Source organism: Leiobunum rupestre, chromosome 1 (genome assembly GCF_980474605.1).
Source record: "Leiobunum rupestre chromosome 1, qqLeiRupe1.1.hap1, whole genome shotgun sequence".
Taxonomy (NCBI): Eukaryota; Metazoa; Arthropoda; class Arachnida; order Opiliones; family Sclerosomatidae; genus Leiobunum; species Leiobunum rupestre.
The window spans coordinates 16,103,301-16,130,536 of record NC_143384.1 but is presented as its reverse complement, the minus strand read 5'-3'; the positions used below and the strand labels follow the sequence as shown (position 1 = coordinate 16,130,536).

Sequence of the window (27,236 nt, the reverse complement as noted above, 5' to 3'; positions counted from 1 at the left end):
AATACGGAATAACTACAAAAGAAACAGAATTTTTTTATTTCAATGAAAAACAGGGAATGTGCATTCGGAGAAGATACAAAGAGACAAAGATGGCTGGTTTCTAAAGAAAACAAGGTAATTAATTACGAATCAGCTACAAAAGAACCAGAAATTGCTAACCTAACCTAACCTAAACCTAACCTAACCTCACCTAACCTAACCTAAACCTAACCTAACCTAATGGTATAATAGAAAAAAAATACTGGAGAAAAAACAAAAATGACAAATGGAAAACATTTTATAAGATAATAAGAAACTAAAATCTTAGTTTAGTCTACAACTATTAATACAATCGTCGCGTACCCTACGTCACCCAAAACTAGTATTGGGGCAGATGTAAACTACAGTCACTTTGGATGCCTTAAACAGGTGGCCGGGTTTCTTTGATAAAATAACCGTCAGTTAAGTCTGATGGGGATAAATAACTACAACAACTCGTTTAGCTCTCAAATTCTAAAAAAACCTAGCTTCAAAAACGAACTGAATGTTTCTAATAGTCAACTTTATGTTGCGATTCGATCATTGATCATTTTTTGGGACAAATTAAACGTCGTTTTCTACGGTTGAAATCATTTCAATTTTCAATATGTCTTGTCTGATATTTCAAATAGGTTGTCAACTGCGATTTCTCGAACACGGTTACGATACTGGATCAAATTTGGATCCCGAATTATATCCAAAATATGGTAGACGAAAATTTCAATCCAAAATGTGTCATATTTGATCCAATCACAACGTATCAAATTCAATTTTATACATATTTGATCGTAATAATGTGATCCAAACCGAAAACTATCGCTACGCCCCCTTTGTTTCGCCATTGAAACCTAGATAGGTTGAGCTATTAGTTTCTCCTCATCGTTATTCGTAAATTTGACTTTATAAATGATGATACTCGCATTTTAATATCATTTTTGCACCGATAACTTATATTTAAATAAGTTATATTTAAGAAAAAACCTTTTTAATTTGTCCGTAGCAGACACTAGATCATAGGCGCTACCGTGAGAAGCTAGCGCAGTTACGCCATCTATACTCGTTTCGGTCGCCAAAAGATGTTTCTATAAAATAAAATGAATAAAAGGTAAAACATAGAATATGTGGCTATGACGTCACAAAACACAGCTTTATTACTATATTCTTATTAAAATGGTTTTAAGCTTTAGCTTGCGCAAATATACTATTTAAAAAATTTATATACAACGATATTTCAGGTGCACAAGGAATTTTGTTTAAATAAAATTCCTTGTGCACCTGAAATGTCGTTGTATATAAATTTTTTAAATAGTACTATATTCTTCGCACGAGCGATTTGCTCACGGGCTAGAAAATATTCCTCTGGCGACTGTAGCGCGCGCTCGTAGACTTGTAAAAGTAAGAGACTGTGACGTAAGAGCAACATTAAAACAAGAAGGCCACGTTGCTTTATAGAAATAACAATTTGATTCGTGAGGGATCCAAATTTGGACTTTGGATCAGGTAATTACAAAAATTAACTTCGGGAGAATAGTCAGTTTAATCTAGGAGCAACAAACACAGCACCGCACACAAGGAGAACGCAACCCGTCAAAAGTCGTGGATTTTCTTGTGTACAGTTTACATTGGTTAGACGCTTTACCGCTTGCTGCCGTCGGAAGGGGAAAATTCGGAAATTGTCTTCCCCCGCCCGTAAAACGTTCAGGGTAAAGGCTCGTCCAATGAAATTCGTACACAACACTGCGTTAGCGTGTTTAAAGGCTAGCTGCGTTCTCCTTGTGTACACCACTTTTTTCACCTAAAAGGAATTTACGTTTTGAATCCTTGAGACTTAAAGAAATGTTTTCCCCCTTTAAATGAATCTGTTCCATTGCGCCGAAACCCATTCGACCGAACCCAATCCCATTCGGCCGAAAAAGCCGCACTTGGGAGAATTTAGGATTCGGTCTAATGGGATTGTCCCATTCGACCAAAAAACCGCACTTCTCCGGGTTTAGGATTTGGTTTTATCCGTTTCAGCATCTGTCAGAACACCATGCAGTGTTAACCTAACCTAACCTAACCTAACCAGGCAATTTTTAAAGTGGTCAACTCATTTGCCCATTACCACCACAACTTCCTTTCCTTTCCTAAGCCTAACTATTTCCACTAAATTTTTTAAAGCAGACGAAAACTAAAAATTGTTATTATTTAGACACCCAGTTTTTATACTATGCTATTTTATTAAATTTTATTAAATACAAATACAAATTTTAAGCAATTTATTTTTGATATAAAAATTTAGAGTAAAAATTGGCTGCTACACAATCAAGTAGAGACAGGGATATTTCTATTGTGAATATTGCGTCGGTCGATTAGAAAAATACAAAACCCGCCTTTGGGCTAATTTCATCAAAAACATTGGCGGAATTCGGTCTAATGGGAATTCGGACGAATGGCATTCGCCGCAATGGGAAGATAACCTTTAAATACACCCTTTGTAGTCAATGTCATACTTACTACTATTATGTTACTTATGTTACAATCAGTAACGCTTTACTAAAATTGGAGGAAAATGGTGAAAAGGGAAACTTTAGATGATAATTTAATCAAATCGAATCGAGTAGTTTATAGGCACATTGGGGTCCAATCACCCCACCTCGGCGTCTTTAGAAGCTTACGACGTACGCTCGCGTACCCGTACGCGTTTCAAAAATATAAATCGAGTAAAGGGAATTGGGCCTAGGGACATCTAGGGAGGTACCCGGTCGAAAATCGAAATGCAGGCGAAGTATTATCCCTTTGCACAATCGCCTTTCCAATGTTGGCGTTGGCGGCGCTAATGAAAAGACGTTATTCATTTGGGGCTCTCTGTCGTTACGAGATAAAGCGGCCCACGCGACGATAGTGAAATATATACGAGGCCTTGTTTTGGACAAAGTTCAATAAAATTTTTCGCTGCGTTATGCTAGAATGAGTGAGTTTCAAAGGTTACGAAGAATGAGATAATTTAGGGAAAATATTACATTTTCGTTTGTAAGGGGTAATCGATTTTAAGGTTTTAAAGAAGTAAGATAATGACATTGTTTTAATACTGTCTTTAAGGTCAAGAATGTATTTATTGAATGAAGGAAAAACGTCACTAGCGCGTGCTTCAATCGCGTCGGAAGACGTCAGTTTTAGAGACCCAATCAGATACCGATTTGATTTGATTGATTCCTAAGGGAAGGAGCATATTGTCGTTTTAGGGAAACAATGAGATACCGAGTTGATTTGATTGACTCCTAAGGGAAGGAGCATATTGTCGTTTGAGAGAGCCAATGAGATACCGAGTTGATTTGATTGACTCCTAAGGGAAGGAGCATATTGTCGTTTTAGAGAACCAATGAGGTACCGAGTGGATTTGATTGATTCCTAAGGGAAGGAGCATATTGTCGTTTTAGGGAAACAATGAGATACCGAGTTGATTTGATTGACTCCTAAGGGAAGGAGCATATTGTCGTTTGAGAGAGCCAATGAGATACCGAGTTGATTTGATTGACTCCTAAGGGAAGGAGCATATTGTCGTTTTAGAGAACCAATGAGGTACCGAGTTGATTTGATTGACTTTTAAGGGGAGGAGCATACTGGCAGAGCGTGAGGTGCATTGGGAACAATGCTACTGTTTGCTACAAATGGTATCAACATAGTCTTTCTCCTGCAGTAGAAATAAATAAATTTTTGCTTAGGCGCAGCCTTAAATTCAGAACAATAACATCTTTCTTATAATATGTAGCAAAATAGTTATTTTAGAATCCGATAGATGGCGCCAGGGCCGGACTTAAAGATCCTGGGCCCATAGGCAGATAAGGAGTCTGGGCCCCCTTTTCCCGCGCTGCATTTACCGTTATCCATGGAACTAGGCTGTGCCTGAATTTCTCTGATTCAGCGTAGAAGTCTGAGCTCTACGGTTATATTACTAAATAAAAGCTCTTAACAATCGTCGACTAAATATGCGATAATTATGCAACATTGCGATTTAAGGCTGCATTCGTAAACTGCCAGGCAGAAATTTTGGTAACTTTAAAACCAAATCTTATACCTAGGAATTTCTCCAACATAAATTACGATTGATATTATAGATTTATGCCTTTGAATACAGTAATTACGGTCACTGTAGGGCCCCTTCCAAGGATGGGCCCCTAGGCCACGGCCTAGGTTGGCTTAGGCGGAAATACGGCACTGGATGGCGCTTACTGTTTTAGTTAGATACGAAGACGTCAAAGCGTTAGTACAATAGTAAAAATAAACATAGTTATGAAAACGATAAATATACATTTGTATATCTTATACTTCTTATCGAAAGGTCATCTGCTTTTTAATCACAGATGGCGCTAGTCTGTTCGAGGGAATGGCACGAGCAATTCAAAACAGACGAAGTACAAGAGGATTGTATTTAGAATATCTGCAGACCCATATTCTTAGGTACCTGAAATACGTTTTAGCTGAAATAGCCTAAAAATGTAAGAATGACAATCACCGACTTGATTTTCGGAGCTATTACATGTACGAAATCAAGTTTTAGTTCAGCACAAATAGTGTCTAAAATATGTCCAATCAAAAATAGACCAAATTTAGCTACAAGTCCTAGTCAGATTGTGTCGAAAAAACGTTCGCTCGAAACATTAGCCTTAAAAATACGAAACATCATCTTATGGTTATTACGTTACTTATGGTTTTAATTTAGTACGATTGGAATAATAATCATTATAATAATAATCAGCTAGGCTAATACCCAAGTCACCACCTTTGGCTCAAGTCATCTAGCGACTTTCAAAACTATTAATTCAGGTGGCCGGGTTACAATCAGGAATAGACATAAGGATATTTTTTTAGTAGTCCGCCTGACTAGTGAGCCTCCTATCTTAATTTATTTTAGTAGTCCTTGCCTAGTGTGGTTAAAAATGGGGGTATAAAAACAAGAAGGGCAGCCAAAATTTTGCTTTACCCGTCAGAATTAAATTTATTATAACTTGAGTTACATTATGTGATTTTTTAAATAAAATGGGATTAATGAATGATGAATTTATAATACGCCATATTTGCCATTATTTTTGAATATTTAGGTAAATTTTTCACTAGTCAAATTGACTAGTGAGCACCCAGTATTCGATTAATTTTGGTAGTCAGAGCATTTATTTTAGTAGTTAAATGCCGTGACTAGCGCCTTATGTCCAACCCTGGTAGCAATGCGTAGCAAGGTGGTGGTTAGCCATTCATGCCTCGCGAACCAACAGCTCCCTACATTCACTATTACTGTTAACCTTAACAGGTTTTTATGGTATTTGCAAACTCAACGTGGAAGGAGTTGTTCAGCGCTTTCACCCAGTTCCACAAGCCGATATCGAACCCGGCTCCTTTCATTGCGAGGTGAAAGTGCTAACCAATCTGATACCCCATCAACGTTGAATTTTGTATAGTTGTTTTCACATTGAACTATCGCAAAGAACTTTGAACAACTGAAAATCAGATGCGAACCTGACCTTCCTGGCATGTTTTTCTTTGGGATATTACCGGATTAACTAGTCGAGAAAGGGTATACTATAACGGGTATGTAAGTTCTGGTACGGGCGCGTCGACGACTAGAGCGTCAACTCTACACCGTCCATAGCGAGATAAGTGTCTTAGAGATTAGGTTTGGCCCGGTCGTCCCTGGAGAAGCCAGAAGGGGGACCCCACCCGCTATAGCCGAGGGAACATTACACCATTTCTCGCAACACCGCGAAGCGAGAGAAACCCTCAGGGACACGGACAGACGGGGTCAGGTCCATCCCTTAACTTCGACAATCTCTATTTTCGGGAGCTGACGGATAAATATTACAGGTGGCTCCAAAATCGACTTGTAGCGACGGAGCAAACCGACGACCCTCAGGGAATCACCTAATACAGAGTCTCGCCTGCACCAAAAAATATCAACGGCTATGGGATAAAAGTATTAAAAGGTAAACTGACCCCTGGTGGTCGACGTCGGGAATAGCCCCCAGTATAATCTCGGTAGCGGAGTCTAACCACGTTTTTCAGGGACATGCCGTTGCCGTGACGACCCGTTTTTCAAATCCACGGAAAGCAAAATAGAAAATAGCCCTTTATAAGTTATAAACTACAACAGTTTTGAACGGGAGGAGGGCGAAATGTTATTATTATTTTGAACGTAAAAATGTCGACAGTTTGGGCTTCTCTAAGACCTTACAAAAGTACGCGCTTTTAGAGAAAATGGAGCCATTTAATTTCGGAGGGGTGTTCTCAACGTGGGACGCTGTTTTCCTTCCGCTTAGTAATGAGACTCGGGAGTAAACATGTTTACCAAAAGCGCCACGGAAGACTACCACTATAGCCCGGCAATCTGTTTAATAGGAACCCCAAATAATTAGCACATTTTCTCTAATGGAGCAACTTTATTTTCATGAAATAGATTAATCTAGTTGAAAATTGCTTCATTGTAAATGGAATATCTTTGTAGTCAAGTGATTGCTTGCAAATATGAAGAGATATCATAGAGGATATTACACTAGGAAAGGAAACTATTTCTCTTGTAGATTAAATATAGACGAATTTCACTAACTAATGACGAGGGGCTAACCACTTCAGAAATCTGGTTTACAAATATGGGAGAAATTCAAAAGAAATAAGAAGAAATATTTTATAATACAAATAAATATTTTATAATACAAAGAAATATTTTATAATACAAAGAAATATTTTATAATACAAATAAATATTTTATAATACAAAGAAATATTTTATAATATAAATAAATATTTTATAATACAAAGAAATATTTTATAATACAAAGAAATATTTTATAATAGAAAGAAATATTTTATAATATGAATAAATATTTTATAATACGAATAAATATTTTATAACACAAAGAAATATTTTATAATACTAAGAAATATTTTATAATACAAAGAAATATTTCATAATACAAAGAAAATATAAGGAAATCAGAAATATGCTGCACATTATTTTTTGAAATGATAAGCCCCTCGACTAGTAAATTAAGTTTCGTTCAAATTTTGAAACTTCGAATAAATCAAAATTATTCCACACTTCATTACTTTTGGGTAAGATAAAGAAAATAAAATCGAACCAATAACCTCCAAATAAATAGCACCAACTAGCTTCGATTTGGGAACCCATTCATTTTTTTGGTCCACAATATTTTCCCTCGAAAATATTAAAATGACAAAACTAATAAATGTACGTCAAAAATACGTATACATAATCTGGAAAAATGCAAAACGCGCAATATAAACTGCTGATAACAAATACAGCAAGAATAAAAACAGGAGAACTACATCAAACGGTTCAATTCTCAATGATTACTTTTATTCCAGCCCCTCTTTTTGGAATTTGAGCCAAGGCTTAAGTTTCGCCAATTTAACAAAGGATAGCGGACGACGTAGACCGTACCCAGCGGTTAGTTTTATCAATAGCCTCCAGGTGGCGTTCTTTGACAGGGGTTATTCCGCCATTTGTTTTAGCACCGTTGGAAACTCAGTCCTAAAGAATAGAAAGGAAAGCAGAAATTCCAATTTTCGCAGTTAGAGGCGGAAGACGCCCTCTGGGAGAAAAGGGTAGAAATTTCTTTGTCAGTGGAACCACCGACCGTTGTTGCTCATTTATTTCAGTTTTTTTTCTCTCTGTTTTCGAGGTTTTTTGGTTTTTGGCGTGGAGGTCTGACTGGCGAACAAGATGTTATTTTACTTTTTTATTTTTAGTTCTGTTCTCGTTAAACATCGGTAAATACTAGCTACTAGATTAGAACTAAAAGTTTGATGTTTTTTTTGGAAGTATTATTTTAAAAGGAACCCGACTGAAGAGGGTATTGGAATCAAAATACGTGTACAAAAAGGCAAGAATAATATTTGTTTCTTTTGGCAAATCAAGAATGTATTATTTTATATTTATGGAGATTGACTATCCTGGTACGAGAGAGGGGGGGGGAAACGTCACCGGAGTGCGCTTCAATCGGGTCAGAAGACGTCATATGTAGGGAACCATTGAGATATCGGGCTGATATGATTGGCTTTTAAGGGAGGGGGAGGAGCTTATTGTTAGAGCGTGAGTGGGACTGCAGGAACAAAGCTAAAGATCGTCTCAACGTAGTCATTCTTAAATAGTGGTAAATAGTATTAAATAATGGTACATAATGGTAAATAATAGTAAATAGTGGTAAATTATGGTAAATATAATGGGAAATAATGGTAAATAGTATTAAATAATGGTACATAATGGTACATAATGGTAAATAATAGTAAATAGTATTAAATAATGGTACATAATGGTAAATAATGGGAAATTATTTGAAATAATGGTAAATATTATTAAATAATGGTACATAATGGTAAATAATAGTAAATAATAGTAAATAATGGTAAATAGTGGTAAGTTATGGTAAATAGAATGGGAAATAATGGGAAATAAAGGTAAATAGTATTAAATAATGGTAAATAATGGGAAATAGTATTAAATAATGGTACATAATGGTAAATAATGGTAAATAATGAGAAATTATTTGAAATAATGAGAAATTATTTGAAATAATGGTAAATAGTGGTAAATAGTATTAAATAATGGTATATAATGCTAAATAATAGGAAATAGCGGCAGTGCCGTAACTAGCCTTTTCTGTGTCCGGTGCGAGCTTCTAAAACTGCGTCCTTAAACAATGTTCTAATCTTTCCCGGTTCTGACTATAAAATAAACAATGTGACAATGTCTAAAAAAATCTATTATTCAAAAACTAAATTTTGGTTTGATAAATAATAGGTATTGTACCGTTTTGTACGTATGCCAGGGCCGGACTTAGAGATGCTGGGCCCCTAGGCCTATAAGGAGTCCGCCCCCTCCCCCTTTAGAAATATAGTATAGTATATATAGTTTAAATAGAGTCACGTAGTGGCAAACCCGTGTAGTTCATAGACGGCTGGATTTTTGTCTGGTAAGCGGACGATTTGCCATAATAAAAATACAAAGCGTCTGCTAAGCAGATGAAAGTCCAGCAGTTTATGAGCTTCGAGCGTTTGCCGGTACGTGGCTCTATATTATTATATAAACTAAAATAGCAAACTTCCTGATGTAAAAATATTATAGCGTACAAACCCATCCGACATAATCCTTTATAGGAGCCCACTAGCCCAAGCCTTTAAAATTAACCTAGTAGGTGACACACACCTACACAACTCTCATAGCTACGGTTACACTACAAGATAGAACACATTTCGAACCGTTTAGAAACAAATCGAAACGGGTTGAGTGAAAATTCTTGATGTTACTTTTTAACCTACCTATTTTAGTAGAGTTTAACCCTAAAATTGCTCTTATTTTTACCCTTCGCGTACCCAAATTGACTTTGAAAAAAACTTTTTATTTTTATTTGCGAGTATATTTTACACCTAAACCAAAGATAATTTAAACTCGTACCCTAGATTCGAATACTGAGAGCTTTCCCATTGACGGTTTTGTTCCGAAGCGTTTACCCTTCCCCGGCACGTGACCTCAGAAAAATCGGGCTCCATTGGTTGCGGTAAGGCGCAAACCATGGAGCGAATTTTTTCTGAGTTCCAGCGGGAAGTGGGTAAACGCTATCGGCAACGCGTGAGAGAGTGATTTCGAATCTAGGGTACGAGTTTAAATTATCTTTGCCTAAACTAAGGTTATAAATATATCATCAAAAACGTGTTAATTTAGTTATTAGAAGACATTGGGATGTTTACTACTAACACTCAGTCACTCACAAGCGTATATTTTAATTTAATTAGATAAAAAATAACTTAGTTTCGATTTCTTGCACCCACCAATCACTAGCGATTTGCGAACCGTACTACGCAAAAACTAATAGTTTTTAAATACCCTCTAAATCAAGAAATAAAGAGAGGCTTCCGTTTAAACTAGCGATGAATACCGGGCTACCTTTCTTTCACAAAGATAATATAACTACGTACCCTAGATTGGAAATCACGGAGTTTCTCGATAGCGCGTTTTCTCGTGAGGCTTTTACTGAGTTCCCGCCGGAAGTCGGAAAAATCGAGCTCCATAGCAATAGATAACCCAAGAATATTTTACTCGCCTTTAGTTTTCTTTCGTTTAGAAATATTTTTAGAGCTACAGGCATGATCCATTATTATTTTAAAACAATATAACGCAAAAATATCTGGTATCTTGAAAACCGCGAGTCAAAAACCACGGGGCAAATTTTCACTAAAACTTTACGTTTTAACTATATGTCGGTAGCCCTGCCTGGCCCAGCTCCATGGAGGCAGTTTTTTCCCGACTTCCGCCGGGAACTCAGTAAGAGCCTGCGTTCACGTGCAAGGAGATTGATTTTGAATCTAGGGTACGTAGTTATATTATCTTTGTTTCACGAGCTGGAGTTACTCTGATCAATGGAACTAGGCTGTGCCTGAATTTCCCTAATTCAGCATAGAAGTCGGAGCTCTGCGGTTATATTACTAAATAAACGCTCTTAACAAACGTGGACTAAATATGTGATAGTTTTGAAATATTGAGATTTAAGGCTACGACCGTTAACTGCCAGGTAGAAAATTGGTTAATTTAAATTTCGATTGTTATTATAGATTCATGCTTTCGTTTACGGTAATTACGGTCACTAGGGGGCCCCTTCCAAGGATGGGCCCCTAGGCCTAGGCGGAAATACGGCCCTGACTTATGCTTCTAAAAACCATGCATGGCATGATGGCCCAAACCTTGGTCCTGGCGGCCTGGCCTGGTCATTTCTGCGCCCACCCCCCCAAGGTCGGCGCCCTGTGCCTGGGCACCGCTGGCACCGCCCTAGTTACGGCACTGAATAGCGGTATATACTGGTAAATAATGGTATATAATGGTAAATAATGGTAAGTAGTGGTAAATTATGGTAAATAATGGTAAATAGTGGTAAATTATGGTAAATAGTGGTAAATTATGGTAAATAATGGTAAATAAGGATAAATAAGGGTTATTAAGGGTAAGTAAGTGTAAATAAGAGCAATTAAGTGTAAAAAGGGTGAATAAGGGTAAAAAATGGTAAATACTATTATATATTGAATTATATAATATAACGATATGTGAAATCGAGAAAATAATTCCAAAACGATTATATCAACTTTAGAAAATCTATTTCAAACGTTATTTTCATTACTCTAAGGGTCTGTTCCAAATCTTAAAAAGTTTGAACTCCATAAATTATGTTAAAGTTTAAATACTGTAAATTGTTCATGGAAATATATTATTTACCATTATCTATCATTATTTACCACTTTTCATGTTTTATACCACAGCGTTAATTACCATTATTTACCACCTGTTACAACCCTGAGTATTAACAAATATATTCTTAGTAAAATATACCCATTTTTTAAGATTCAGATAAGCCATATTGGCCTAGTTTCACAAATTTTGTTGACGAGAAAGGAGAAAAGTTCGAAGAAACCATAACCATATAGGTTATAAAAATGAAACTGCTCGAGACAGGAGCTTTCCAAAGGGGGTCCAGAAAGAAACCTTGATTAACCAACTCTTTCCTAACGATTACTTTGAAAAGTTCGTCAAAATGAGACCATTCTTTTCTAGTGTTGTAAGTCGGAAAATTTTCCGGAAAATGACCGAGGCCTTTTTTCCGGAATATTTCTATATTTTTCCGAAAAAAATAAAAAAAAGTTTTCATTTCATGATTAGTCTAATATTGTTTGAAAATTTAAATAAAGCGGAATTTTCGCCTCATATTTTCGAATCTAAAAGTAAAACTAAACCTCTAAACTAGCTTTAAACTGATTAACAATGTAACACTATTAATTTTATGTAGTATGTTTACTGTTCTTAGACATTTTATATCGATACAAAGCTAAAAAAATTAAAAACCCTTAAAAAGGAATTTAGGTTTCAATTTTTTATTGTTCCGATTTGCGGAAAATTTTCTGGAAATTTTCCCGCATTTTATTTTTCCGGAAAATTAACAACACTATTTTTTCCCGAGTGAACTAAAATGATTCCCCCCCACATTCAAGCGGTATCCTTGGCTCGAGGCAAGCTCCTATAAGCAAACTCATCACTGCTTATTCTAGGCCTATTACATAATAGACTTCTGGCATTAAAGCCAGAAATCGAGTCGCTCGTTTAGGCGCAGATTCTAATTAGTAACAATAAAATTAATTAAAACGCTCCGATATTTATCGGTATCCGATGCGGTATCCGGAAGATGAAGATGCAGATGGGGATGAATTGGAGGAGGAAGATGTCGGGAGGATGGAAAACCATCTGTGGAACGTATATGCGGTCTAGTAACCATAGCGACGGTGGAAAATAATTTAGCCTTGGTCAGATACCCCGACAGTATACGGTCACTTCTTACTCGGTATAAAAAAAATAGCGAAAGAGTTAATGAAAAAAGCTTGTCTCGGACGAATAGAAGCTGGTCGAGGTCTTAAGTCTAGACACAGTGGCAACTCCGAGGATTAAGCCAATATAACTTTGAGCGGCCATCCGCTTTGATACATTTATTTTCGATCCTACCGAGAAATTGGGGCCCCGTTGAATTCCTCTCACTTTCAGTGGTCGCGACATCTAGTAAGCGGAATCGAACCTCGCTAGCGCTCTTATTTGAAAATAAGTTTTATAAGGACAAATTGTAGCTAAATTATGGCCTCCTCGGGGATTCCGGACGTTTCCAACCGAAATAAATCGGATGTTGAAGGTCCCTCATGGCTAATTTCGGTTTCAACAGAGGATTGATTTTATTTTATATAGATGAAATTGGGATTAAGCTATACGCCCTCTTTTCGGCGAGGCTTTGCAGTGAGCGCCCGAATTAGGTTTCGCAGCGAGGGAACAAATTGCGCCATCTGTCAACTAAATGTGTCGGAAAAATAGCAGACGAACTTTTTATTTAAATATTTCTAGGCTGGAACATTTAGCTTTTGTACTCGGCATTTTTATTTTAACAAATATAAACGAAACGAATACCAATTGGCGAATATTGGGTTTCGTTAACCAATATAAATGCTAAAAATACCAATTGGAAAATATTGGGTTTCGTCAATAATTAACCAATATATATTGAAACGAATACCAATTGGGGAATATTGGGTTTGGTCAATATTAACCAATATAAATTGAAACTAATACTTATTAGCAAATATTGGGTTTCGTGAATAATTAACCAATATATATTGGAACGAAAACCAATTGGCGAATATTTGGTTTCATCAATATTAACCAATATAAAATGAAAGAATACCAATTGCCAAATATTTGGTTTTGTCAATATTAACCGATATAAATTGAAACGAATACTAATTGGCAAATATTTGGTTTCGTCAATAATTAACCAATATAAATGAAATAAATACCAGTTTTCCAAATACCATGTTGACGAATATTTGGTCAAAAAAGGGTTACCCAAAATAAATTATACCTCCAAAACAATTCGTCGACATAGTAACTGAGGAGTTACTCACTTAAGTAACCACTAGAAATCAGTAACATAATCAAGTGATATTCAAACGTAATCAAATTATAACAAAAGATATCAACTAGAAATTATGGTAATCACCTTAATTATTGTAATCACTTTGGAATTAAGGGCTTCAAAAGTCGCATGATGACTTAGGCCTAAGGTGGTGCCTTGGGTATTAGCCTAGCTGATTATTATTAATGAGTAGAAATTATGATAATCACAGTAATGATAGTAATAATTTTGTAATCAATAGAAATTATTGTAATCACCTTAATTATTGTAATAACTTTGGAATGAAAAGAAATTATGATAATCACAGTAATGATAGTAATAATTTTTGTAATCAGTAGAAATTATGGTAATCAGTAGAACTTATGGTAATCACCTTAATTATTGTAATCACTTTGGAATTAGAAGAAATTATGATAATCACAGTAATGATAGTAATAATTTTTGTTATCAGTAGAAATTAGGGTAATCATCTTAATTATTGTACTCGTTTTGAATGAGTAGAAATAATAGTAATTACCGTAATTATAGGAATAATTTTGGAATCAGCAGAAATGATGGTAATCATACTGATCATTTTGGAATCGGTAGAGAACATAGATAATCAATGGACATATTAAGTAATCAGTAATCAGGTGTGCAATTTCTTAGTGAGTCGGTAAACTTGCCAAATCGGATACCAAGCATATGTGTACAAATACCAACTACAGCGTAATATTACAACCTTTCATACAACCTCCAAAAAAATACAATGTTTTTCCCAAAAACCTTTGGCACACGTCACGAGCAAAAACTGATAATAATAACTCCTTCCAAACGCACATCTTACAAATAATACGACTTCAGAAACAAAACAAAATCGTTGTCATTAATAACATCCCACCCTATAGATACTAGGTTCCACAGTAAGTCTATAACATTGTTCCATAAGTTTGTCACTTTGGGGAATATTTTGCGGAGAGCTAGTAATTGAGTGACGTCATCAAAAGTAGAAAATCTCCCCCTAGCGAGGTGTTGTCAAAGGCTACGTCTGACGCGTTAGTAAAACTTTTGCACGTGAAGAATAGGAAATGTAACACTTATGTAACAATATTATACACTAATGTTTCCACTCAACTGGGTTATAGGCCGTTCCCCCAAAAAATGTCAGAGAAAACCACGAAAAAACCCAAACGTCAATCACGCACGCGGTAAATAAAATTCAGCCTATATGGAAGTTATACGTATAAATCTATCATTAAAGCTAACATCGCGTGTATAGAATAACATTGACATATGGAGAGAGCCGACCAAACACTCCAAAATCAGCGCGCGTGGACGTCAACCTATCTTGAATGTGAAATGAAAATTAATATTCCAAACCGCAATAGTGGCGCAACCATTGGGAATCTATCAAAGATAAGAGTGCCAGCTCAAAGTGGGAACGCGGGGGGGTCTGTAAAGGAAGTAGAGGGGATGAAAAGAGGGGTCTGAAGGGTCTTCAACAGGTGTTTCCGTGATGAAGTTTGTCCTTCCCAACGACGGTTGCAATCTATTATATAAAGGTATAGAGAGATGGGAAAGTAGAGATGAATATTGAATTATTAGGGACACCGGTACAGCGTAGATGGCGCTCGACGTTTACATTTCCTCATTTTACAATGTCACTTCGTATGCTCAAAGATTAAGAGCGTTACTTTAACTAGACGATAACGCGGTTTTGTTTGCGCAAGTTTTGTGTAGGCGGATCGTCGAACCGAAAACCGAATTTTCGTGGTTTCCATGACAACGATAACGAAATAATGTCCATATTCTAAATCTTTATATACTTATACTGATATCCGTTCAATATAATGAGAGGAAAATAATTTAGATGGAATTTCAAATTGATTTTAAAGCAACTGTCGGCTTTATCATTGCCCCCTTTATTATGAAAAGGCCTCTGTTATTAGAGATGGCCATGAATCTATCCAATTCTTCGAAAAAAGCGACTTTACTAGAGAGCGCGGTGCCATATATTAATGACAAAGGAAGCTAAAATTTAAAATCGACAAATGATAACGTCGTCAAAGACTCATTGTAGAGTATTATAGTTAGACAACCTATACTCTATTTAGTGGACTTTAACCTAAATTATATATCCCATATAAAAAATTGTTTATAATTGCTGTAATTTATGTTATTAACCAATTTACAAACGATCCAATCAACGCGAGGGGTACCTTTAAGTACCGGCTATTTTATTTCGACACTAGCGACATCTATCGAAAAAAGAGTTACTACACGTCGAGCCGACACTTGCTTTAAAGTTTTTCGAGTAGGTCAGTATGCAGATAACTCGCGAATAGAATAACGTTTGCTGATAACTTAAGTTTTCGATGATTACATTTTTACTGGAAGGCCATTTTTATGACCTAGACTTAAAATATTAGTTCCTCAATATTTAAATCTAATAATTTAAGTACACATTCTTTGAATTAGTTTCTTTATTGTACATAGAGCTACGTAGCGGGCAAGGTGGGAAGTTAAAAATCTGCACGATTTATCGTTTGCTTAGTAGTAGTAGTAGAATAATTTTTAATAAACATTCAGAGTGCCAGAGTTCCTACACAGTACTGATGAGCCCCAAAAGGGCGAAACCGGTCTGCTGTTGGAATCACTGGCTAAAATTTTGACTTTTGATAAGAATAATTTTTAAAATAATTATATTTATCGGAACTAGGAAACTCTGCACACCAACAAAGTTAGGCCTAAAGTGGTTCCTTGGGTATTAGCTGATTATTATTATTATTATTATTATTATTATTATTATTATTATTATTATTATTATTATTATTATTATTATTATTATTATTATTATTATTATTTTTATTTTTTTATTTTTTTTAGTAGTGGCACGTCATTGTATTGTTTTGTCTATTGGACAACGAAAAATACAATAATAATAATAATCAATATGTTAATTTATCTATAACCGTCACTCTAGTTTGGTATGTTGAATTGGGGCATAAAACACTGTAACTAAAATACGCAATTGAAATATCGGTAAAACGAGCAACATGTCACGGGTGACGTATTCGGCACGGTTAACTCCTCCCACTTCAATAAATGAGATTTAAAGTGAAAATACAACGCGTACCTTAGTAATTAATCAAACCCAAGAACACGAACCTGTCAGTTAAGCCCGTTAAATGCTAAACAAGATATAACGGGCTAACAATAAAAAATCTCGTAAATCAAAGTCATTAGAAAACATATTAAAAAATTGATACATTATCGACCTTCACTATATTGGTCGCGGAACTAAATGCGACAAGACTGGCCAGTAGATGGCGCTGTTTACAGGGAAGGGGGTAGGGTCATTAACTGGACACGTATCAAGCGGGACTTGACGTATTACAGTATTGGTCAACGCGAAATTGTATACAACACACGTACTCTCTATTCTATATATATATATATATATATATATATATATATATATATAGGTCAAGAGTTAAAGTTCATAGTAGTCCAATAATAATAAGAAAGACATTAGGTGGTTTATTTTCGAAATAAAAGTGTACTCTTTTTAATCTAAAACGTTTATTAACCTGTTACGGGGATGAATAAAAATTGGAGTAAAGAGAGCACACTGATCAAGTCGTCCGCTTATCCAGAATTTATCGGGAAAATGGCCACCGGAAGCCATTTTGAGGGAACGTTTTTATCCTGAATCCAACTATTCGCTACCTCAGAATCATGAGTAATATGATGTAATATGGTTACTGTTCTTACCCTACTCCAAAATCAAAGAACAACTGAAAATGCATCACCTATTAATTTCGAAAATAATGATTGAAATAGTTCGCGGATTGCATGCGTCTATTGGTCTATTGGTGGTCTATTATTGCGCCTGTAGAAGTGTTCTAACCGCATCACACCGCTGTCCAGAGTGAAGTAAACTTTCAAGTTTGTGAATCGCTAAAACCACCTAAAAAGCATTTTGTAGAAATTGTACCTCGACATTTCTACTCGAAATAAAGCAATTAGTTCCAAGAAAATTAAGAGATCAGTCATTTCTTGAATAAATTAAAAGGATTTAGAATTTGAAATTAGCCTAGAAACTGACCAATTGTTTAAAATATTACGAGCTCGCATGAATATAAATTAAGTTTTAAAAGCTTGGGATTCCGTCCAATAAAAAAATTTTAATTAAAATATTTAATACTCATGGTTTTAAATTAGTAAGTAACGCGGATTGATCTTTGTACCATTTCCACGATTCTAAAATTAAAAGTGAATATATTTTTTTTTCAATTTCCATTAGAGCAGTATATGCTGACATATTTCAATTTAATTTTAAGTCGTAATCCAGAACTCATTTCTTTTGTTTTAAATCGTGGATTTAGAAAAGAAAATATATCTCGTGTGGGTTTTATTTTTTGGTTCTTCTAAGAACAGAGAGATTCGCGGTGAGTGTTTTAATTAAAATTGGGTGATACGATAAAGGCCAGAAAGGAATCTTGGGAGTTTTTTTCTTCTAACTTCCGTTTTCTTATCTCTTTTTTTTAATCTTATTTTTGTAATTTTATTATTTTTAAAATAAGACTTTAAAAAAAACCGGCAATTTAAAGGCAACAAAGTTTTGTGTTTTTTTTGGTATCTCAAATATAATTAAGATATTTATGACAATACAAATTACGAATAATAAGGAGATTTTTTAATTTACCTAGATGGTTATATTATTTATTTTTTTATTGGTAAATCAATCAATCAATTGAAAAATTGAAAATTAATTATATTATTATTATAATTGACTACCTAGTTAAATTAATTATATTATTATTATAATTGACCACCTAATAATAATAATAATAATAATAATCAGCTAGGCTAATACCAAGGCACCACCTTAGGCCTAAGTCATCAAGCGACTTTTGAAGCCCTTAATTAAGGTGGCCAGGTTATAATGCGTAGGAGGGTGGTGGCAAGCCCTGCATGCCACGAGAGCCAACCGTCAGCTCCCTACACTAACTATTACCGTTAAATTAATTATATTATTATTATAATTGACTACTTAGTTAAATTAATTATATTATTATTATAATTGACTACCTAGTTAAATTAATTATATTATTATTATAATTGACTACCTAGTTAAATTAATTATATTATTATTATAATTGACTACCTAGTTAAATTAATTATATTATTATTATAATTGACTACCTAGTTAAATTAATTATATTATTATTATAATTGACTACCTAGTTAAATTAATTATATTATTATTATAATTGACTACCTAGTTAAATTAATTATATTATTATTATAATTGACTACCTAGTTAAATTAATTATATTATTATTATAATTGACTACCTAGTTAAATTAATTATATTATTATTATAATTGACTACCTAGTTAAATTAATTATATTATTATTATAATTGACTACCTAGTTAAATTAATTATATTATTATTATAATTGACTACCTAGTTAAATTAATTATATTATTATTATAATTGACTACCTAGTTAAATTAATTAAATTTTTATCATCATATTTGGTTACTAGTTAAATTAACTAAATTAATATTATTATAATTGACTACCTAGTTAAATTAACTAAATGAATATTATTAAAATTGACTACCTAGTTAAATTAACTAAATTATTGTTATTATAATTGACTACCTATTTAAATTAATTATATTATTATTATTATATTTGGCTACCTAGTTAAATTAACTAAGTTATTATTATAATATTATTAAAATTGACTACCTAGTTAAATTAATTAAATTATTATTATAATATTATTAAAATTTACTACCTAGTTAAATTAATTAAATTATTATAATAATGTTATTAAAATTGACTACTTAGTTAAATTAATTAAATTATTATTATAATATTATTAAAATTGACTACCTAGTTAAATTAATTAAATTATTATTATAATATTATTAAAATTGACTATATAGTTAAATTAATTAAATTATTATTATAATATTATTAGTTTTGACTATAGATGGCACTAAAATGAGGGGGGCGTGAATAGAATTTCTATCCCATGAACAATATTAAAATTATAAAAAAAAATCAAGCAGTTTCTATAAACTCGCATTTTTGGCGAAATTAATTAAACTGGCCATAGCCTTTACAGGAGTATTTTTCAGTAGTATTAATCCCAAATCTTCCGTTTTTTCCCCTTACAACGTACCAAAATAGGGGTGTGATGTGGGTGGGTGTAGGGGGAACCCAAACGATCTATCGGCTAGTTCGTATTTTTAATCAAAATTCTCATCTCGAGGCAGAGTCCCTGAAAGCTTCGAAATAAGAGAGACAGGGGGCACTGGCGAGCTTTAAAATTCCATTTGGAGGGTCTGGAATCAGCCCAGTATAAAATATAGAGGAGCAAACATGTTAACGAGAAACATCAACTAAATCGCGTCGCGAAGTTCGAAGCCGAAACGCGCCTTCCCGACTAGCTAGCAACTTAAATAGTCCCTGTCAACGTAGCCGAAAGCCCGTTGGGAAATATTTCCCGCGTCAAGTTAAAAATAAAGCGAGGAGCGACGCGAATCGCGGTTACTTCGCTTCGCTGCCAAACAATCGCGAAAAAAGGCGCGACAAATTTTATCACGTTGCCTCGGAAGAAAATTTTCTCGGAGCTTTCATTTTAGGTCGGCAGGCGTCGCTGGCAACATTAGCTTAGCCCCATCCCCCTCGCACCTCGCTTCTCCCATCAGGAGAACGATCACCGAGGAAGATTTTCTACCCAAAATGGCTAATAAGGCTTAAGAAGGCTCGGGCTAAAGTTTTTGGGATCATTTTGGACAACGAAAGCCCAGTTCGTACCACACAAATCTTAAATTCGTATTTCTTCAATTTATATGGAAATAAATATCCTACAGGGCAGAAAATATATTAAAATACTAATGGTTAATATGAACCACACGTTTAAGCCAACTCTTGGGAATAACCTGTCGCGAGAACGTACAAAGGTAAGTAAGAACCTTCAACTAAGGAAATGCTTTGGCCATGCACTAATTCTTATCAGATAGGTCACGCCCTTAAATCCGGCTGCTTGAGCCATCTGCAGAAGGGTTACGCCCTTAAATCTGCCTGCCAGAACTTTCTGCAGCAGAATGGTTAAGCCCTTTAATCCACCTATTAGCGCCCTCTGCAGAAGGGTTACGTCCCTAAATCCACCTGTTAGCGCCATCTGCAGAAGGGTTACGCCCTTAAATCTACCTGCTAAAGCCTTCTTCAGAAAGGCCACGCCCTTAAATCACCTATTAGAAACATCTGCCAAAGGGTCACGCCGTAAAATCCACCTGCTAGAGTCTTCTTCAGAATGGCCAAACCCTTAAATCACCTGTTAGAACCATCCACCAAAGGTTCACGCCGTAAAATCTACCTGCTAGAGCCTTCTTCCGAATGGCCACGCCCTTAAATCACCTGTTAGCACCATCTGCCAAAGGGTTACGCCCTTAAATCCACCTGCTAGAGCCTTCTTCAGAATGGCCACACCCTTAAATCACCTGTTAGAACCATCTGCCAAAGGGTCACGCCGTAAAATCCACCTGCTAGAGTCTTCTTCAGAAAGGCCACGCCCTTAAATCACCTGTTAGAACCATCTGCCAAAGGGTCACGTCGTAAAATCCACCTGCTAGAGTCTTCTTCAGAATGGCCACGCCCTTAAATCCACCTGCTAGAGTCTTCTTCAGAATGGCCACGCCCTTAAATCCACCTGCTAGAGTCTTCTTCAGAATGGCCACGCCCTTAAATCCACCTGCTAGAGCCTTCTTCAGAATGGCCACACCCTTAAATCACCTGTTAGAACCATCTTCCAAAGGGTCACGTCGTAAAATCCACCTGCTAGAGTCTTCTTCAGAATGGCCACGCCCTTAAATCCACCTGCTAGAGCCTTCTTCGGAATGGCCACACCCTTAAATCACCTGTTAGAATCATCTGCCAAAGGGTCACGCCGTAAAATCCACCTGCTAGAGTCTTCTTCAGAATGGCCACACCCTTAAATCACCTGTTAGAACCATCCACCAAAGGTTCACGCCGTAAAATCCACCTGCTAGAGCCTTCTTCCGAATGGCCACGCCCTTAAATCACCTGTTAGCACCATCTGCCAAAGGGTTACGCCCTTAAATCCACCTGCTAGAGCCTTCTTCAGAATGGCCACACCCTTAAATCACCTGTTAGAACCATCTGCCAAAGGGTCACGCCGTAAAATCCACCTGCTAGAGTCTTCTTCAGAATGGCCACGCCCTTAAATCACCTGTTAGAACCATCTGCCAAAGGGTCACGTCGTAAAATCCACCTGCTAGAGTCTTCTTCAGAATGGCCACGCCCTTAAATCCACCTGCTAGAGTCTTCTTCAGAATGGCCACGCCCTTAAATCCACCTGCTAGAGTCTTCTTCAGAATGGCCACGCCCTTAAATCCACCTGCTAGAGCCTTCTTCAGAATGGCCACACCCTTAAATCACCTGTTAGAACCATCTTCCAAAGGGTCACGTCGTAAAATCCACCTGCTAGAGCCTTCTTCAGAATGGCCACGCCCTTAAATCACCTGTTAGAACCATCCACCAAAGGTTCACGCCGTAAAATCCACCTGCTAGAGCCTTCTTCCGAATGGCCACGCCCTTAAATCACCTGTTAGCACCATCTGCCAAAGGGTTACGCCCTTAAATCCACCTGCTAGAGCCTTCTTCAGAATGGCCACACCCTTAAATCACCTGTTAGAACCATCTGCCAAAGGGTCACGCCGTAAAATCCACCTGCTAGAGTCTTCTTCAGAATGGCCACGCCCTTAAATCCACCTGCTAGAGCCTTCTTCAGAATGGCCACACCCTTAAATCACCTGTTAGAACCATCTTCCAAAGGGTCACGTCGTAAAATCCACCTGCTAGAGCCTTCTTCAGAATGGCCACACCCTTAAATCACCTGTTAGCACCATCTGCCAAAGGGTTACGCCCTTAAATCCACCTGCTAGAGCCTTCTTCAGAATGGCCACACCCTTAAATCACCTGTTAGCACCATCTGACAAAGGGTTACGCCCTTAAATCCACCTGCTAGAGCCTTCTTCAGAATGGCCACACCCTTAAATCACCTGTTAGCACCATCTGCCAAAGGGTTACGCCCTTAAATCCACCTGCTAGAGCTTTCTTCAGAATGGCCACGCCCTTAAATCACCTGTTAGCACCATCTGACAAAGGATTACGCCCTTAAATCCACCTGCTAGAGCCTTCTTCAGAATGGCCACACCCTTAAATCACCTGTTAGCACCATCTGCCAAAGGGTTACGCCCTTAAATCCACCTGCTAGAGCCTTCTTCAGAATGGCCACACCCTTAAATCACCTGTTAGCACCATCTGACAAAGGGTTACGCCCTTAAATCCACCTGCTAGAGCCTTCTTCAGAATGGCCACACCCTTAAATCACCTGTTAGCACCATCTGCCAAAGGGTTACGCCCTTAAATCCACCTGCTAGAGCTTTCTTCAGAATGGCCACGCCCTTAAATCACCTGTTAGCACCATCTGCCAAAGGGTTACGCCCTTAAATCCACCTGCTAGAGCTTTCTTCAGAATGGCCACGCCCTTAAATCACCTGTTAGCACCATCTGCCAAAGGGTTACGCCCTTAAATCCACCTGCTAGAGCCTTCTTCAGAATGGCCACGCCCTTAAATCACCTGTTAGCATCATCTGCTAAAGGGTCACGCCGTAAAATCCACCTGCTACGGCCATCTGGAGATTGCGAAAATAGGATATTAATTTTATTGAATGAAGCAGACTCAAAATAAACTAATAATGTTACTTGTCTTGTATTTATATGTTTTGGGTTGTATTACCGGATCCATCTAGTAAAATAGTTTTCAAATAAAAAGTTATTAAATTTTTTAAACTCAAGTATAAAACATGTATAATATTAATAAAAATAACAAACAAAAACTTTTTAAAACTCATGAAACATAACTTTTCGTTGACTAAATATTGTTGATATTGTTTTAACTACTAAAAAACATAAATAATAACTCTAAAAAATATATTTTATTTATAGCAATGTAAGTATAATTTCTTTTGCAGTACATATAATAACGATCAATCCAAAAATGTTTGGTCTGTGTCATTCACTAACAATCCTTGCAGATTACGCTGCGTGCAAATTCTACGCAGTAGCCAATGTTAGAGTAGAAGGTTCTTAAGAACCTAAATAAGGTCTTGTCTTCATTTATGGGCGCGTATCTTATTGTATATTCTGCTTTTCCTCCAACAACCGCTACGCTTTTGGGAGGAGGCACTGAGTTCGGAAAGCCAATTACTATCCAAATTAAAAGTTACTTTCTTAATAAGCAGTGTCATTGTTGTCGTGCAGGATTTCGAGTAGCATTTTCAAATACGGCCGCGTACAGCGTTGACTATTGCTCCTGCCCGCCACTAGAAGGAGCCGTTAGTGGGGAATTTTTCGAAAGCGCGATAGCCAGATTTGGTCGCCAATAACAACGCGTGCGCTCTCTTGTTTGTTCGCGCGCTAAATCCCGATTATAACACGCGACGGAAACGCTACCGCCACCTGGCGGCGAACGGGTGAACGCCGAATTAGATAAAACGGGTTAGCCTAGAGACCTTGACGATGATTAGGCCTGAAAGTTATATACATATACAGTAGGCTTTGCGATATTTGTTCAGTATTTAGGCATTTAGGATTTATTTAGCTATAAATCGAATTAAGCTAATTCAAAGGGGGAGATTTCGGCAGAAAAATTAACACGGGGAAATTTTGTAAAGTAGAAACCTAACTTTAGAAAATGAAAGTGAACTCAACTGAAATAATTGGCAGAAGTTGTATTCTAATTAGGGAGTTAATTAAAAATCGGGTGCCACTGTTTTAGAACGTCATGAGACAGGTACACAATACAAGAAGGCTATAGGGGGATGTTTGCGTTGCCATAGGGAATAAAGGTAAACAATTTTAGGAATATATTCCTTTCATGTTTAATTGTTTACCGTAACTTTATCATATATATTCCGATAAAGAGCCTACGTTGTTTACACTGTGTGTTCGGTCGCCATGACAACCCCGACCATTTCCACATTACCTAAAGGAATAGATCACTTTCGGTTGTCATGGAAACCTAACATTCTCCAAGTGTATTCACACGAACCGAAATTATTTGAGAAACATTATTTTATGTCTTTGATCACACGAATGGTTTTGTTCGGTCAAGTTTTGAAAAAATACCGATTTTCTGACCAAGGCTTAGTTTCAAATATTTAAATAAATTAATTTTGGATTATGGAATACAAAATTGTTTAATGTACACACATACCTTCAAGGAAATACACATTAATTATACAATATTTAAAAATTTATAAACAATTTTACAATGTTTGCGCAATCATAAATCAAAAAAATTATCTTTAAAATATCTAGGTATTTAACCAAAACAAATTAATTTTTGTCACTAAACTCGTTACCAGTCATTTGAAATCTGGTCAAAGGAGATAATTATATGATATTTGTGAGAATGAGTGAAATTGGTTTTGTTGGAGTTACAAATGGTTTTTTTAGAAATAATAATTTTAAATTTTTAAGCAAATTATTCCATCTGTTCCAAGCCTAAGTGGTCGAGTAAATAGTTTTGTTTATAAGGCAGGTTTTTTTAACTTGAGTAATAAATAATCAGCTAGGCTAATACCCAAGGCACCACCTTAGGCCTAATAATATTAATATTAATTTAAATATTATTGTAAATTGACATATTTTGTAGTGGAAATCAGGGTTGGACATAAGGCACTAGTCACGGCAGTTGAATACTAAAATAAATGCTCTGACTACTAAACTTAATCGAAATCTGGGGGTTCACTAGTCAATTTGACTAGTGAAAAATTTACCTAAATATTCATAAATAATGGCGAATATGGCGTATCATAAATTCATCATTCATCAATCCCATTTTATTTAAAAAATTAACATCATGTAACTCAGTAATAATATCTATTTGTTACGGAAAACTCATGAGACTGTTGTACTATTTTACAAATTTTGTTTTAATAAATCTTAAAAACTTTAAAATATATACAATTACAACGTGATGGGACCCAACGTTTCGGATTTTACAAAATCCTTTGTCAAGTGTAAACGATTAATTGAGAACAGGTATTTATTAAAAAAATAGTAAAATAGTACAACAGTCTCATGATTTTTCCGTAACAAATAGATATTATTACTTATTACTCCACCATGACAGAAATCAGTTCCTCTAATCATGTAACTCAAGTGATAATAAATTTAATTCTGACGGGTAAAGCAAAATGTTGACTGTCCTTTTTGTTTTTATACCCCCATTTTTACCCCCACTAGTCAGTGACTACTAAAATAAATTAAGATAGGAGGCTCACTAGTCAGGCTGACTATACTAAAAAAAATCCTTATGTCCAAACCTAAAAGAAATTTCATGAACATTTCGTGAAGCGTGTGATTGAGAATTCGAGTAGAATCCGATTAAACCCTTTAAATTCAGTCTCAATATAGCGTAAGAAATAAAATAGAAATGGCGGTTAAGGACGGGGGGAGGCAAAATACGGGGATATTGTTTCCTTTAAAAGCTTTTCTGGGAAAAGCAAGTTTATAGGGTGGCGCAACGAGCGAAAGGAGCCCGGAGAAGATGAAGGGCCAAGTACTCGACGTTTCAAGAACTCACTTTGAAAGTAGCCAAGGACGGGACGAATCTAAATATTTTGGAAACGAGACAAGACGGGCCTATCCTTGACTCCGTAACCTCACCTCGTATTACCTTAAAAGAGGGGGACTTGGATAAAGTAGATGCCTTTTAAGCCGGGACGGAACTCAACCAGGGTGTTAGGTAAAATACGAGAGCACGACTAAATGCGAATTAGTGATGGAAAATTTTACGACCTCAATCTAGGTGTGGGGGTCTCACCAACTTTGAAAACGTTTAGAAAACGGGCCTCCAAGTTTTAAGCCAAACTGAAGGGGTAACTCTTCGCCATATTCTCGAAATTTTGAGCTTTCAAAAGTTTGTTTTTCTTTACGCCTGCAAATGTGGATAAAGTACTTGCGAGGTTTTTGAAGTACGTCATATCAGGAAAGTTAAAAAGCGTTAAAAAGGGATCCTAGGGTTTATAGATATCCGTACGCTATGTTCCGCAAAATGGGTTTTGTATCGCGAAAATCGTCTATTGTAGAAAGCAGCAGGTGGCATTTGTGGACGAAATGGCGGTTATAATCCCAAATTTCACCCTCTATTTTTCATTTTGTAATAGATTTTTATGTCACCATTTTATTTTTCTTGGTAGTAAAGAACTATTTAATGAAACAACACTGGAAGGAAGTCCTGCCTTATGGGCAATTTAGTATAGACATAAGTATAACATTTCTGAAGTTTTTAATTCACAATTTACTGGAGGGAAATCCTGCTTTATGGGCAATTTAGTATGCACTGTAGTAGAAAATCTTGCTTTATGGGCTATTTAGTATGGACAGTAGTATATCATTTCTGAAGTTAATAATTTTAACAATACTGGAGGGAAATCCTACTTAATGGGTAATTTAGTATGAACTGAAGTATAAAATTTCTGAAGATTACAATATAACAACACTTTAGTTAAATCCTGCTTTATGGGCATTGGGCAATTTAGTATAAAATCCTACTTTATGGGCAATTTAGTATGCACTTAAGTATAAAATATTGCTTTATGGGCAATTTAGTAGGAACTTAAGTATAAAATATTGCT

General features: G+C 35.9%; 1 protein-coding gene across 3 annotated transcripts in view; it reads left to right on the top strand.

The window, feature by feature from the left end:
* LOC149961193 (uncharacterized) overlaps positions 1 to 27,236 on the top strand; it is a 151,678-nt gene that overhangs the window by 96,023 nt on the left and 28,419 nt on the right. The window contains exon 1 of one of the 3 annotated variants that reach the window (XM_090170030.1): positions 10,294 to 10,375. The exons of the other annotated variants lie outside the window; for them this stretch is intronic. The gene's annotated coding sequence lies outside the window, so the exon portion shown is untranslated. Of the gene's footprint in view, positions 1 to 10,293; positions 10,376 to 27,236 lie in introns of those variants that run through there. 3 annotated transcript variants of the gene reach the window in all.